The sequence below is a fragment of the Cebus imitator genome, unplaced genomic scaffold (genome assembly GCF_001604975.1).
Source record: "Cebus imitator isolate Cc_AM_T3 unplaced genomic scaffold, Cebus_imitator-1.0 Scaffold183, whole genome shotgun sequence".
NCBI classification, from domain to species: domain Eukaryota; kingdom Metazoa; phylum Chordata; class Mammalia; order Primates; family Cebidae; genus Cebus; species Cebus imitator.
In genome coordinates, this window is record NW_016107498.1 from 697,711 (window position 1) to 711,653 (window position 13,943).

The 13,943-nt window shown below is 38.3% G+C and overlaps 1 protein-coding gene across 5 annotated transcripts in view; it reads right to left on the reverse strand.

Annotated features, from left to right (window-relative positions):
• Positions 1–13,943, reverse strand: part of BNC2 (basonuclin 2) — a 453,480-nt gene that overhangs the window by 150,205 nt on the left and 289,332 nt on the right. Inside the window, exon 1 of one of the 5 annotated variants that reach the window (XM_037744751.1) lies at positions 9,861–9,958. The exons of the other annotated variants lie outside the window; for them this stretch is intronic. The gene's annotated coding sequence lies outside the window, so the exon portion shown is untranslated. Of the gene's footprint in view, positions 1–9,860; positions 9,959–13,943 lie in introns of those variants that run through there. 5 annotated transcript variants of the gene reach the window in all.

Below are 13,943 nucleotides of genomic sequence, written 5' to 3' on the forward strand. Positions count from 1 at the left end.
AAGAAAAGAAGACAATGAATGATATGTAGCTAAGAGAGTTGGTCCCCAAGTGTGGTGATAGAAACTGTCAACCTTTATATACAAAGTTGTTTTTTTTTTTCTTGAACAAATAGTTTGTGTTTTTTAAAATGAAAAACCTCCACTGAGCCTCTACAAATCCTCATTATTATACCTTATATACGTTATGTGAATGGTCTTTGATTTTTTTTTCTTATCCCTTCATACATGAGGGATAATGTATAAATACTCTTATGGTTTATTATCAATGTGACTCCAAACTGTAGGGAGGGAAGAGGGACAAAAGTAGTTCCAATAGGCCCCACTGTCCTATGGATTTTAATCAACCTCAGTTGACATGTAAGCGGTATGTGGATATATGCATGCATATCGATACCAACAATCAGTCCAGGGCAGAATCTGAGCTCCACTTGAGACTATATAGCCAATATTTCAAGCTGATTGGCATTTCCCCCCTATGGCCTTATGCATAATAAAGTCCTCAGAACAGCCTTTGAAAATCATTAAAGTCTAACTGAGGCACACATAAAAGTATTTCACCACTTGGCTGTTCAGAAGCTCTCTCTCCTGGCTAGAAGATGAAACAGGTCCTTGATTATATGTATTCTCCTGCTCCTTCATTCTTGCATGGCCCACTTTTGGAGGCATGCCTTTGCTCTTTTGCAGCAATTCCACATGAAGGTAGTAACAGGCAAAGAGAAAATTTTATCTGCAAATGTGACAGTTAGATCGAAGAAGAGATTTAGTAATTGAATCTACTTGCTGAAACCAGGTTTGGGGATTATTATTATTGCTGCCGCTGTTCTAGCCAACCTCCAGTTGCCACGGCCAGCGGAAAGTTGGCTACACAAACCCTGCTTTATTCAATTTATATATCGGTGGATTAAATGCACAGTATACTGACTATAAAACATATTTCATTTTAAAAGTAACTATTAAGATTTGCTACCTGAATTAACTATGTACATCTTTTATTAAACAAAAATATAAATTCCTCTGTAAGAAAATAATCACCCTACTCCCCAGCTATTCACTTTGAAGACTTGATTTTCTTAAAGGAGCATGTATCTATATAAGAATTTCATTAAGCAAAAACTGCAAAGGCAAGGCATATTTACTATTTCATAAAATATATGCTTTAAACTATCACGTGAAAAAATATTTCAAAATTGAGAGAATCATGACATAAAAAACCAGCATCCGGTAGGGAAATACCCAAAAGAAAGAAATTATTATACTTAGTCTTTTTTTTAAAAAATGAATGTCACCTTTGTGTCACAAGTATTTTTCCCTCCTTCCCCCAGTAATTCAGGCTGAAATCTCATTCTAAATCTATAATCAATCCTTTTCCCCCACTGTAATCCCTTAAAATCTCTAGGCTATCACACACACTTTTGGCCCTGATGTGTGTTTTCTTCTGGATTGCTGGATTTGCTTAATGCATATATCAAGTATCAAACTGCTTTGTATTAGTAACTGTTAGGATAAAAAGACCCTAGTAAAGATTTGCTCATAAAAATGGGTTAAGAGGGCAGTCTTACGGCTTAGGAAAAGTCTAACCTAACGAAATCTTAAATGCGCGAGTAGAAAATGTTAAGAACTGAAGTAGTATCTGCTGATTTTTCCACTAATGTGATCAACATATGATTGAGCAGAGAGGGAAACCTAAAGTTACCGTCCCATTCTTTATTAGTGGCCTGTTTGACATGTATGAGTTACCCACAAGGCTAAAAATCTTTTGGGATTTAGACCATTGGCAAAACAAAAGCATTTTATACCATCACATGTATTTAATGGAGCACAAACTTTCAGAAAAGAAGTGAAGTCTCCTGAAGTAATGTGAATGAAGAAATATAGGAGAGATATTGGTTAGTGCTTTGAATTCTGTTTACTAATTTGATCATCATAACTCTAATTTCTAATAAAGTTCAATTGATCGGTACCAACAGGCACAATCAAAATAGTCAATACAAATTGCAAAATGTAGCAATTTTTCCTTTAGATATTTTACTGTATTTAAAACCAATAATAGAAAACACTTGCCAAATTCACTTAGTCTCTGACTGAGGCACACATATGTGATCTCCTAATTTACAGCTTGCACATACAGATGTTCACACTCAGTAAAAGGGCTTCTTAATAGCTTTTTATAAATTAAAAGTGTGTTGATAATAGGTGTTTTAAATATATCCAAACAACACAGCTGAACTGACAAATGCCTGTCTTCATGCCTCACCATGCCTCACACTGTAGCAAGATTTTATAAGAGAGGAAAGGTTGTATGATTCAGTCGCATATATATAGGATAAATGTTATCCCTCAAAAACTCCAAATGAAATCTTTCATTAATTTTTCTTTCTATGATCTGTTTCCAAGCAGAAAATGTTAGATAGCTACTTGGTTTATGTAGCCGAAAGCAGAACCACACAGCCGTTGCTTGTTGCCTGCAGTTTTTTTTTTTTCCTTTGCAAAACTTTGAACCCCATCCAGCTTTGACACACTGCCTCTTCAGTTAATAACTATCAAGTTTCCCCTTGTCTCCTGTCTACTTTTCTTTGAGGCAATTGCGCACTCAGCACCCCGAGATAATAACACACATCTATAAGATAAAAGCAATGGCATTAATGTAATTGTCTGCCTCTCTCTCTTTAGCCTAATCTTTTTTTTCCTTCAGTTTTGACTGCCTGTGTGACACCTGTTTTTGTCTCCTCTGATCCTACGACAGGTTTTCCGCTGACAAGGTTTTTGCCTGACAGAGATTCTGCAGACAAGAACATAATAAAATATGAAGAACTGCTTGTCAGAGTTTCTGCCAATGCTCTCACATGAAATATAGAAAAAAAATGACTTTTTTTAAGGGGCCCTGTGATGGTCGCTTTTGGCATGTCAGAAAAAAAGACCTCCCTAGCCAAGTTCTCCAAGCCAAACAGGTGTTTTCTTTTATATTAGGGGTTGATTTGTTTTTTAATTTTTACTGATAGTGGAAAACATGATTAGCCAAAAGAAGGCGGGTGGGTAATGTCTTACCCTCAGATTTTTGCAGGCAAAGGAATATTTAAAAACTGGAAAGTAGAAGGTATTTCACTCAAGATTTTATCTTCTGAATAAAACAAAAACACCAACATCTGTTAATGATTAAACAAATTTAACTTCGCTAAAATTTATTTCCTGGATATTTGGGCTACTAAAGCCTCCCACTTACCTTTCACTTATTTTGTTGCCTGAAGACAGAGAGGAAACAGCAAAGGTGAAAACAGAATGAGAACTGGAAAAGAAAAATGCACAAATGGACATACAAACAAGGTGTTTGTGGGCTATCATTACACCTTAAAATGGGAAGAGGTTGGCCAGGCGCGATGGCTCAAGCCTGTAATCCCAGCACTTTGGGAGGCCGAGGCGGGTGGATCACGAGGTCAAGAGATCGAGACCATCCTGGTCAACATGGTGAAACCCCGTCTCTACTAAAAATACAAAAAAATTAGCTGGGCATGGTGGTGCGTGCCTGTAATCCCAGCTACTCAGGAGGCTGAGGCAGGAGAATTGCCTGAACCCAGGAGGCGGAGGTTGCGGTGAGCTGAGATCGCGCCATTGCACTCCAGCCTGGGTAACATGAGTGAAACTCCGTCTCAAAAAAAAAAAAAAAAAAATGGGAAGAGGTTGCTGGAAAAGAAACTGGCAATTAGGAATCTGAGTGAGACTTTTCCATAAGCTTACAGTTTCAATAAACCTTTGTTCCATGCACAACATGAGAGATGCTGCATTAGCTTCTAGTACACAAAGATGAAATGCCCTTCCTGAGCTGCCCAAGTTAGTGGAAGGGTCAGTATTACCCAGAAACCACCCTCTGGTCTCAGCAAAGTGTGTTGGGAAAATAAAGAAGGGAGCACTTAATTGCTCCAAGGGTGGGGAGTGGTGGTGGAGAGGGGAGTAAAGGGGAGGGAATCCCACTTCCTTGAAGAACAAGGCACAGGAAGGACTGGGCAGGATCAATAGCACAGCAAGCATGAAAGTACAAAAAACTGGGAAAGAGTTTACAGTGGTGAGTCCAGGGACAAGAGCCTGGATTTAAGATGCTAGGGTTCTCACACCAGTTGTAACTATTCTGCCACCAAACCACTTTAACCTAAGCTTTACCTCTCTAAATATATTATCTCACACCTAGAGCCTACAATTACCACATCTTATAAAAAATATAATTCCTGGCCCGGCATGGAGGCTCACAGCTGCAACCTCAGCACTTTGGGAGGCCAACACAGGAAGATCATTTGCATCTAGGAGTTTGAGACCAGCCTGGGCAACAAGACAAAACCCTATCTCTACAAAAAGTAGCTGGGCGTGGTAGTGCACACCTGTGGTCCCAGCTACTCAGGAGGCCAAGGTGGGAGGAGTGCTTGAACCCAGGAAGGGGAAGTTGTAGTGAGGTGTGATTGCACCATTGCACCTGGGTGACAGAGAAGAGCCTGTCTCAAAAAAAAAAAAGAAAAGAAAAAAAGAAAGAAAGAAAAATATAATTCAAGCCCACATATGTAATTTTAATTTTTCTGGTTTCATCTAAAAGAGTAAAAAATGAAGTGACATTTATTTAAAACTATATTTGACATGATACATCAAAAATATTATCAATATGTAGACAATAAAATAATTCCTAATGACTATTTTACGTTCTTTTTTTAAATAAGATGACAGCTCCGAAATGTTGTGTACACTTTATACTTGCAATACATCTCAATTTGGACTAGCCACATTTCAAGTGCTCAAAAGCCACAACAGTGGCTTCCTCACCGGACAGCCAGGTCTAGAGTTGCCTTTACATTTCTTGGTGAATAGAATCTAAGGCTCAAGACTATACTTTCAAGTAGATGGGGTTGCATTCAAATTTACAGTGACACTCGACTATACAGAAGGCTAGGAGGCTCATGAGGTTAAAGTGGGTATTTCCCTGGGTACCAGGGAGCAGCTGAAAGGAGAGAGGTATCTCACTACTGGGCCTTTTAACAAATGCTGGTTACAACTCTATCCAGTTGTGGTAATAACTACTTAAAGTACTTCTTATACAATTCTTTCGGTATACGCTAACTAGTAACAAATTAATTCAGGAAGCGTTTGAAGATATATAAACACCTACAAAAGCAAAACCTGGTAAGGATGGGATGTATAAATGGCATTTTAGGGCTCCCAGAATGCAATTCAGACTTGTTTAAAATACTGTACTTATCCAGCAATTTCGCACTTCAGTAAAGAGGGGAGAGGAGTTGGAAGAAGTTACCATTTATGACACAAGAGAGAAGGAAGACTGGTTGAAAGGATCAACATGATATTGCTGAGGCATCTGGGGTCCTTATGACCCAGCCAAATCTCCTAGTGTTTCATTTATAACCCCTTCAATTTGTGTTCTGCTTAACCTGGTGAGCTCCAGTTAATTAAGATGTTCCTATAAACAATTAAGCTTCCTGTAGGATCGTTAGCAAGATATAAAAATTTATGATGTAATAAAATGCAATAAAATGATAAAGTGGTGAGCCCATCAAAGTACTTTACATACAAAAAGATAGGTGTGAAAATAGGTAAAAGTAGCCTTAATCTTAACTAAATTCATCTACTTGTGACTTTTGGATTTTTAACAGGTAAATATTACTTCAATTTATTTTATCTGGTGCACTTCACAAAATGACTTTTGGTATAAAATATTCCTTATGCGTTCAAATAAGGGCTCAAACAACATTTTCGGGGAAATGGAAGGCATGGAACTATACTGGATTTGCCGGGGAAAACAATTTCACCTAGGGAACACTTGGTCTGACAGCCAAGAAAACTGGTTTTCTTGAACTCTGGTTTTCAGTGAACTCTGCCACTGAATACTGAAGATAATCTTCCATGGAAAAAGAAGTAATTTCATCCCATCCCATTCCACATTCATACCTTAAGAGAGAAACCGGATACTATCATTAATATTGATGTTTAATATTATTTCATTGACTTAGTAATAACAATACCGGCTCCTAAAACTGTTCTGTCAGAATACTGGGCTAATCCTACTTTTTCATTTAATCCTCTCTCAAAATGAATCTGTGATATTTAGATATTTGCTATTATTATCAGAATTTCTACATAAAAAAAAACTGTGTCTTAGAGAAGGCATTACTAACAAAAGGCAGAGAAGGGATTTGACCACTGGTCCCACCACACCGAAATTTTAATCACCTAAACTTTGCTAAAACATGTCTATCATGTCCTCAGTGTTGAACTCTTACTTTTGTAGGAATTTAGCAATAACAAAGACTAACATTTATTAAGTGTTTACCATGTACAAGGCATCTGGAGTATCTCAACTCATCTTAACACTGGGAACTAGGAGCTCATCATTCACATTTCACAGATGACAGAAGAGAAAAATTATACAGTTGGCAAGGTTCTACCTACAGTAGGTGATAGAGCTGCAAAGTGAATGTAAACAGTTTCATTCAAGAAAAACATTCTTACCTACTTTGTACATTGCCTCCCATTCATTCACCTGAAGCTTTTTTATATCCTGGGGATAGAGCTGTGTGTGTTTCACTCTCAACACCTTCCCAAGAAACTACTTGCCGGCAGACCAGCAGAGACTACACTTGAGGCCAGGTCTTGCCAGCCTCACCTTATCACCTTATGTTCCATCTGAATAAAATAGAGCTAGGAAAAAAAAAAATCTGGGGAGCTATTAGGCAGACAGCCCAGCACTTTAAAGGGGAGGCACTGTTTGTGCTATGTTTAAAGAAAATTTAAGAGTTCAAAGCACCATCCGAAAGGTGGGCAGGCTGAGAAACAAATCAAAAGCTGCTCAGGGACACAATAAGAAAATAGTTACTGCCATTAATCAAGCACCAAACCTTTGCATTTGTCAGGATGTCCTCCCTTTAGAGCTTATCAGCAGTGATCAGGGAGTAAAGGAAAGAAGCAGAAAAGGGCACGGTGCCCTCAGGTCAAGCCCAGAAAAGGCTCCTGTGCCAGGCAGGAAAATGGCCTTGTGTTTGCTCTCTAAAAGGAAAAAAAAAAAAAAGTCCAAGGACTTTGCTTATGGAGAGACCAGAATCCAGCTGCCTCACCAAAACTAGGAGGCTCGTTTCCCTAACCAAAATAAAATTTTGCAGCTAGGCAAAGTCAGGTTTCAGTATTTACATTGTGGAAAAACTAAGTCTACTAGAAAGACAAATTCTTTAAGCAGATAACTGTATCAGCTCCCAGTTTTTCCAAACTAGTGCATCAAGGGAAGAAGACTATTATAGTGTTTCTATCCTCGTGTTTCTATCCTCGTGTTTCTGAACAAAGCCCCAGAAACATCTTCCCAAAGGTTCAAGTTCTCATTTTGCCACTGCTAAGCTAGCATGTACTCCCCTTCCCCCGAGGACTCAAATTAGTACCTGTGCTACTGTTCACCAAACCCTAAACACCGCTTTGGAAAAAATTTCCACGAAAGAAAATGTTGTTTTTGTTGGGATAGTCTCCAAGCCAGGGCTTTCTGGGAACATTATCTTCCTTTGTCAGAGGAAACTTAGTTGTTTTCATTTTCCTCTCTTTATCTTGACACATTTACAAATTATCATATGGACACTGTTGTGGAGTCACTCAGAATGAGCACGATATCACAGAAATGTCATGCTTTATTCTTATGATAAAGGACTTTCTATTTGGAGTGGGAAGGAGAGGAGACTAGGGGAGAAAAGAAATTGGCAAGGCAAGGCTACTATTGGACTATTTTAGTTATGCTAGGTTTGGGGCTCAAGTCAGGGAGAATATTAGAGAGTTAACAGTTGAGAACAAATGATTTTCACAGATATTTAGACAATTTATAAGAACATAGACTGGGATAAACAATAAAGACATGTGACCTTTCATTGGACAAAAATAAAAAATTACTTGTTTTTGTCTGCCTTGCTTGTGAATCCCTACAAAGTACCATGCCTCCAAAAAACTTGAGGAATTTGTGAATAAAATACTGAGAGCTCATGATTCTAAATGTAGGACTGATGTAAACAAAAGCTTTTTGATTATAGGATGCTCATGAGCAACATCCCTGATTTAGGATTTATGTAAATTGAGTCAGAATAAGGTTTTCTTTTAGGTATGGGCTTGCCAGGTTTAGCAAATAAATATACAGGACTCTCACCTCAATTTGCATGGTAATATTTGTATTTAAAAATCATTTATTGTTTATTGCTATTCAGATTTAATGAAAAATTTGGTATTTTCTGTTGGGGTGAGGGTCTCTATAAATACCCCTGGGTCTGATACGACATATCAAGTACAAGTTCAAAATTCAAATTCAACGATGCTGAGAAAAAAAAAATTACATCCAGTGAATTACAAAAAAAGAAAGGTTTGAAATTAATGGGTTATGTGCATATTAAGTCTTACAGTACATTAAATCATAAGGCTGGTTGGTATATGACACTAAATTAACTTTATGCTTCTCATCATTTCCTGTGGTGAAGAATTGAAGGCTACCTGGCACAATACTTCATGTATGAGATATGTTTAACAAATATCTACTGACGGATGATCTGGATGATGCAGACCAGGTCTGCTCACTTTACGTTAAAAAAATCTGAGAAGTTTGGATGAAATATAGGCAGGAAAAAAGCTGGCTTAATTAGTAAATAATTAAAGTAATAATGTAAAACTATCTTTTCCTCGAATGAACTGCATGCAGTAAAAGGAAATCACATTTACAGAACATAATAAAGGAAAGGTTTCAAAATTCCAGTGCAACAAGCATTCTTGCAGGCAGACCTCGGCCAAAGGAAATAACACTGGTATTCATTCAGATCTCTTAGAAGTGAATGAAAATTCTGGCATTCATGCAGCTTGGTAAAATGGCATATCCTTTCATTTAAAGTCAAAGTTAAAAAAAAGAAAGAAAATAACTTGCACAGAGAAAGCTACTGTGGGTGCATTAAGCTATAAAATGTAATTTTTATTCATCAAGTCTCATATTCTTGCCAAATGCTCACCTCACATACCTAGGAAACAGTGGAATTGGTTTTTAATTTTTTTTCCCCCAAAAAAGAGATAGTCTTAACAAATGAGCTTCATCAGAAGTAAAAGTTACTGATTTAGTTTTTAAAAAAAAATTCTAAATGAATTACCTTTCTAAAATCTGCCCACCTCTTTTATCAAACAGACAAATCAAATATACACCATCATGGCATAAAAACAATTTTCTAGTTATATTAGATTATCATTAAATATTTCCTAAAATCCCTTAGAATTTAGTTTACTGTCTTTCTTATTTTTACTATTTTATTTGCCTTCATCTTAATGGTTTAGAAATAAATAGTCTTCATCTGAACTATGGACAGTAAAATTAATTTGCAATAAAACAATAAAAATGGGTCCATGCAGCAGTCCTCAGCCTTTACATAATGCCTCCTGTTTTTCATCAAGACAGCAAACTTCTATTGGTAATGCTTCTCGTTATAAGCAGATATTCTTCAAGGAAGAATAGTTAAGTAGGACTCACTTCCACCTGTACCCAATGCTGGGTGTATTCTAGTAGTACCAGCTAATTTTTAAGATTCTGTAAAATAATTGGCTGACGTCTCAATTCTGTGAATAGTCAAATTACTTCCCTAGATGGTTAAAAGGCGGAAAAAAATTACATCACCAGAAAAGGGAACCCATTACTGCTCTTATCCTGATATCTCAATCTTATTTTGCCACTTTTGAATCAAAAAGAGTTGAACTTCCAGAAAACTGTTGTTGTTGTTGTTGTTTTTCAAGCCACACTCAGATCATTTGAGGTGAAGAAGGAAAAGCACAGAGAAGACAAAGCGAATAAGGGAAAGCAAAAAATATATATTACTTACAGTATTTCAGTGAATTAAGTGGCAGTAAGCTGGAGTCCTTTTACAGAGACAACAAAATTAGAAACCCTGAGCCATTTCTGGCCCACCAACTAAGTTATTACAGAGTAGGTACGGCCATCTTTTACCAAAAAAAAAAAAAAAAAATTTAAGTAAAGTTAAATTTAGTAAGCCCTGCTTTCTATTATCAGAGTGAAAGAGCTAAGATTCCTTAATGTGGGGCAGGGTGGTGGTAATGTAGGAAATCCTTTATTAATTTAGTGGGAAATGCCTACTGATATTCAGAACTGCTGAGATTCCTTCCCCCCTTAATTCAATAATGCTAAGGATTTTAAGGAAATATTTTGTGGAAAGTAACACAGCCCTCTTAGTATCAATAATTTCAAAACCCAGCAATATAATGAATTAATCACTCTTTATTTTTTATTTACTTATTTTTGAGACAGACTCTCACTGTGTCACCCAGACTGGAATGCGGTAGCATGATCTCAGCTCACTACAGCCTCGACCTCCTGGGCTCAATCACACCCTGACCCCCAGCCCGCCGCCACTGCCTCCAAAGTAACTGGGATTGTGGGTGCATGCAACCACACCAGGCTAGTTTTTGTACTTTTTCTAGAGACAAGATTTTTGCCATGTTATCCAGGTTGGTCTTGAACTCCTGGGCTCAAGCGATCCACCTGCCTCATCCTCACAAAGTGCTGGGATTACAGGTATGACACACCATGCCTGGCCTTTAATATTTTTTTAACACATTTCTAAAGATTTCTGTAAAGTAGCTAATTTCAAAAACTCAAGCAGGTTTAAGAAGCAATCTGTAAGTCAACAGAGTGTGTGTTTATGTGTGTGTACACATATAGAGACACACATATGTGCATATATATGGTATATAATGGGCCATGAAATCCAACATCTTAGGAACAAGCTGAAATTGCTATTAACAAGGGGAAAAATAGGAGGATATTTATTCAAGAAAGGAGGTCAACAAATTTCTAAAAATTCTTCACTTTAAAGAGAATACATGATTTTGGCATTTGGTTATTTTTTAGCAGCAGATATTAACATTTTTTTTATTGACACAATAACAGGTAGAATGAATTCGGCACTACCATGAAACCATTCCAGGCAATGTATCTTGGTAGTCTTGTTGCTGTTTCATGCATTTTCAGAGGAAAATCACACACTACAAAACCCAACTCACTTCCTCCTTGCCCCACACACAGGACACTGCATGGTATAAGGCAGCCAGAAAGAATGCTGTGTTTCACCTCTGAGCAGAAGTAATTGGAGACATGATTTCAGTGTTTCTGTGCAGAGGGAGGGAATGAAGCAATTAGTTGTAATGCTAGGGGCAAAAAGAGTGGGTGCTCTCATCCCAATGCCAACTCCAAGGCTAGAGGCCAACCCCTCACAGCTTTATTTGCCCTCTTGAATGGGGAGAGTGTGGGATTCGCATGCCTGGGTGTATGTATTTTGAGCTGTATACAGATACCTCCCTGTTGTGGGAAAAGACAGGTCAAGGTGATAATTGTTAAGGGAAAGAATGAGAATTCATTTTGCTAAGGCCTGAGAAACACGAAAATTAATATCCCAGAAACCTAGAATTTTTAATGATACAGTAGGAAAAGCACAGTCTGGTGTAACAGAAACATCCTATTCAGCTTGGGTGAAAAATGACATTCTTCAGAAAGTCTTTGAAACAATCACTGGCCAGGAATAATTTATGTTGTTCAAGAAGCAAAAAACATTGCTTTTCCCTTTACACTGCTAACGTAATATGTACATGGACACTGATAGATAAAACAAACTCTGGTGACACCCTTAACTTTTATACTTGCAGGCTACCACAGTAGATAGATAATGACAATACAAGATGGCTTTGGCCAAAATGAGAGTCAATGAATGAAATGCCCTTTGTTTAATGACTGGCCTCCCCTTTAGTGCTCATCTATGGTCCATTTGACTTTTAACATGTATTATTTAGAAAGGCTTCAATATTTTCTCTTTACTTTTCAAAATATGACTGTAAAATAGGTACTATTAATCCTATTTTACAGACAAGAAAACTGAAGTCCAAAGATATTAACATGTCATAAAGTGGCAGAGCCAGGATTTCACCTCAGAACAGTCTACATCCATACTGCCTCCAATGCTCTTAGATTCTTGATGGGTTTAGTACATAAGCTCTATACCTATTACCTAGCAAAATCAGTAATTCTTCAGAGAAAAAAGGATATTTTGGAAATGTTATGGTTTGCTTAACTGTGTTCCCCCAAAATTCCTAAGTTGAAATCATAACCCCTACTATCTCAGAATGTGATTATTTTTAAATATAGGGTCTTTAAAGAGGTGATTAAGTTAAAATGAGACCCTTAAGGTGGGCCCTAATCAATCTGACCGGTGTCCTTAGAAGAGGAAATTTGGATGCACAAGACGACACCAGGGGCTGGGCACAGTGATTCACACCTGTAATCTCAGCACTCTGGGAGGCCGAGGTAGGCGGATCACAAGGTCAGGAGTTCGAGACCATCCTGGCCAACCTGGTGAAATCCCGTCTCTACTAAAAATATAAAACATAGCCAGGCATGGTGGCACATGCCTATAATCCCAGATACTGAGAAGGCTGAGGAAGGAGAATTGCTCAAACCCAGGAGGTGGAGGTTGCAGATACCAGGACATGCACCCACAGAGAAGAGACCATGTGAGGGCAGCCATCTACAAACCAGGAGAGGCCTCAGAATGAAACTAGCCCTGCCAACACTTTGATCTTGGAATTCTAGCCTCCAGAGCTTGGAGGATATAAATTTCTGCTGTCTAAGCAACCCAGACTGTAGTATTTGTTATGGCAGCCCTAGCAAACCAATACAGGAAGAGAGACAAAATCATTTAATGTAATATCATAGAGACTGCAAAAGTAACAGCAGCTCGTCTGTTGTTCAAGACTGGATTGAGAATTCTTACTGATTTGGGCCTTGCTGTTAATAAGGCAGGAAAGCATTTCATCTCTGGGGACATGAAGGATTACAGGACCACATACTCCTTCCCAGGTATTCTTCAGGCTACTCTCTCACACACAGAAACATGACTGAAACGTCCCCGCAACTCCATCACACAGGCCCTCACTAGCAAGGTACATGATATATTAAAAGCATTTCAAGGCATGGCCCAGTGTTGTTACCTCAGATCTTGGTAGAATAACATGACATTTATAAAAATACAACCCACTGGATGTTTGGCACTGCTTGGGAATGAAGAATATGTCCACTTAAGAGCCAATACCCAGGGCTCTCAAAAAAATCTCAAGCCAGGATTTCTTTTTATAAACACTATCTATCTTTTTAAATTCTATAGTCTGGGTGGTGGGGAAAAAATCTGCTTATTTCTAAGTCTCCTTTTGCTTAAACAGAATAAACATAAACCATACGCAAGAATATGCTGAATGCTCAGTCAAGGCACATTGACAGAATGGCTCTGTGCACCTAGCAAAAAGCCTCGACACTCACATCCTTTGCATGGGGTCTCCCCACCCCAGCATACACCTACACAGAGCTCACACTCTACCTATGTCAACTACCTCCAATCCCCACGCACACTGAAAGGGAGCATTTACAGGTTAAATTTTCAGATACCAGCCAGATAATGTTCACTCTCTCATCCACCTTAGACCATACAACATTTAACATCTAGAAGGATAAACTCAGCCCCTAGCACATATGACAAGGGTGGGCAGTCATCGAGGAGTTCTCAAGCAAGGAGGATTTGTCAGCTTCCCTCTGAGGTCCAGGACCTGAAAAGCCAACTGTGGTATGTTTGAGTTTCCATCAGGCCTGGTGCTTGCTGGCTGCGCCTATGTTCAGTAAGAACCCCACAGCCCAAATGTCCTATAAACATCTTGGCCTTCTGCTGAGAGCTGCTTGCCTAGCACTGCTTCTTGGAGCTGAGAATATTCTGTTTGTGAGCCACAAGCTGAATCTTAACTAACACTTGGAGCACAGCTGACCTCTCTCTCTTCTCCAGGCCAGTGACTGCTCACACACACACACACACACACACACACACATTCCAGTGACTGCTCTAAACACACAC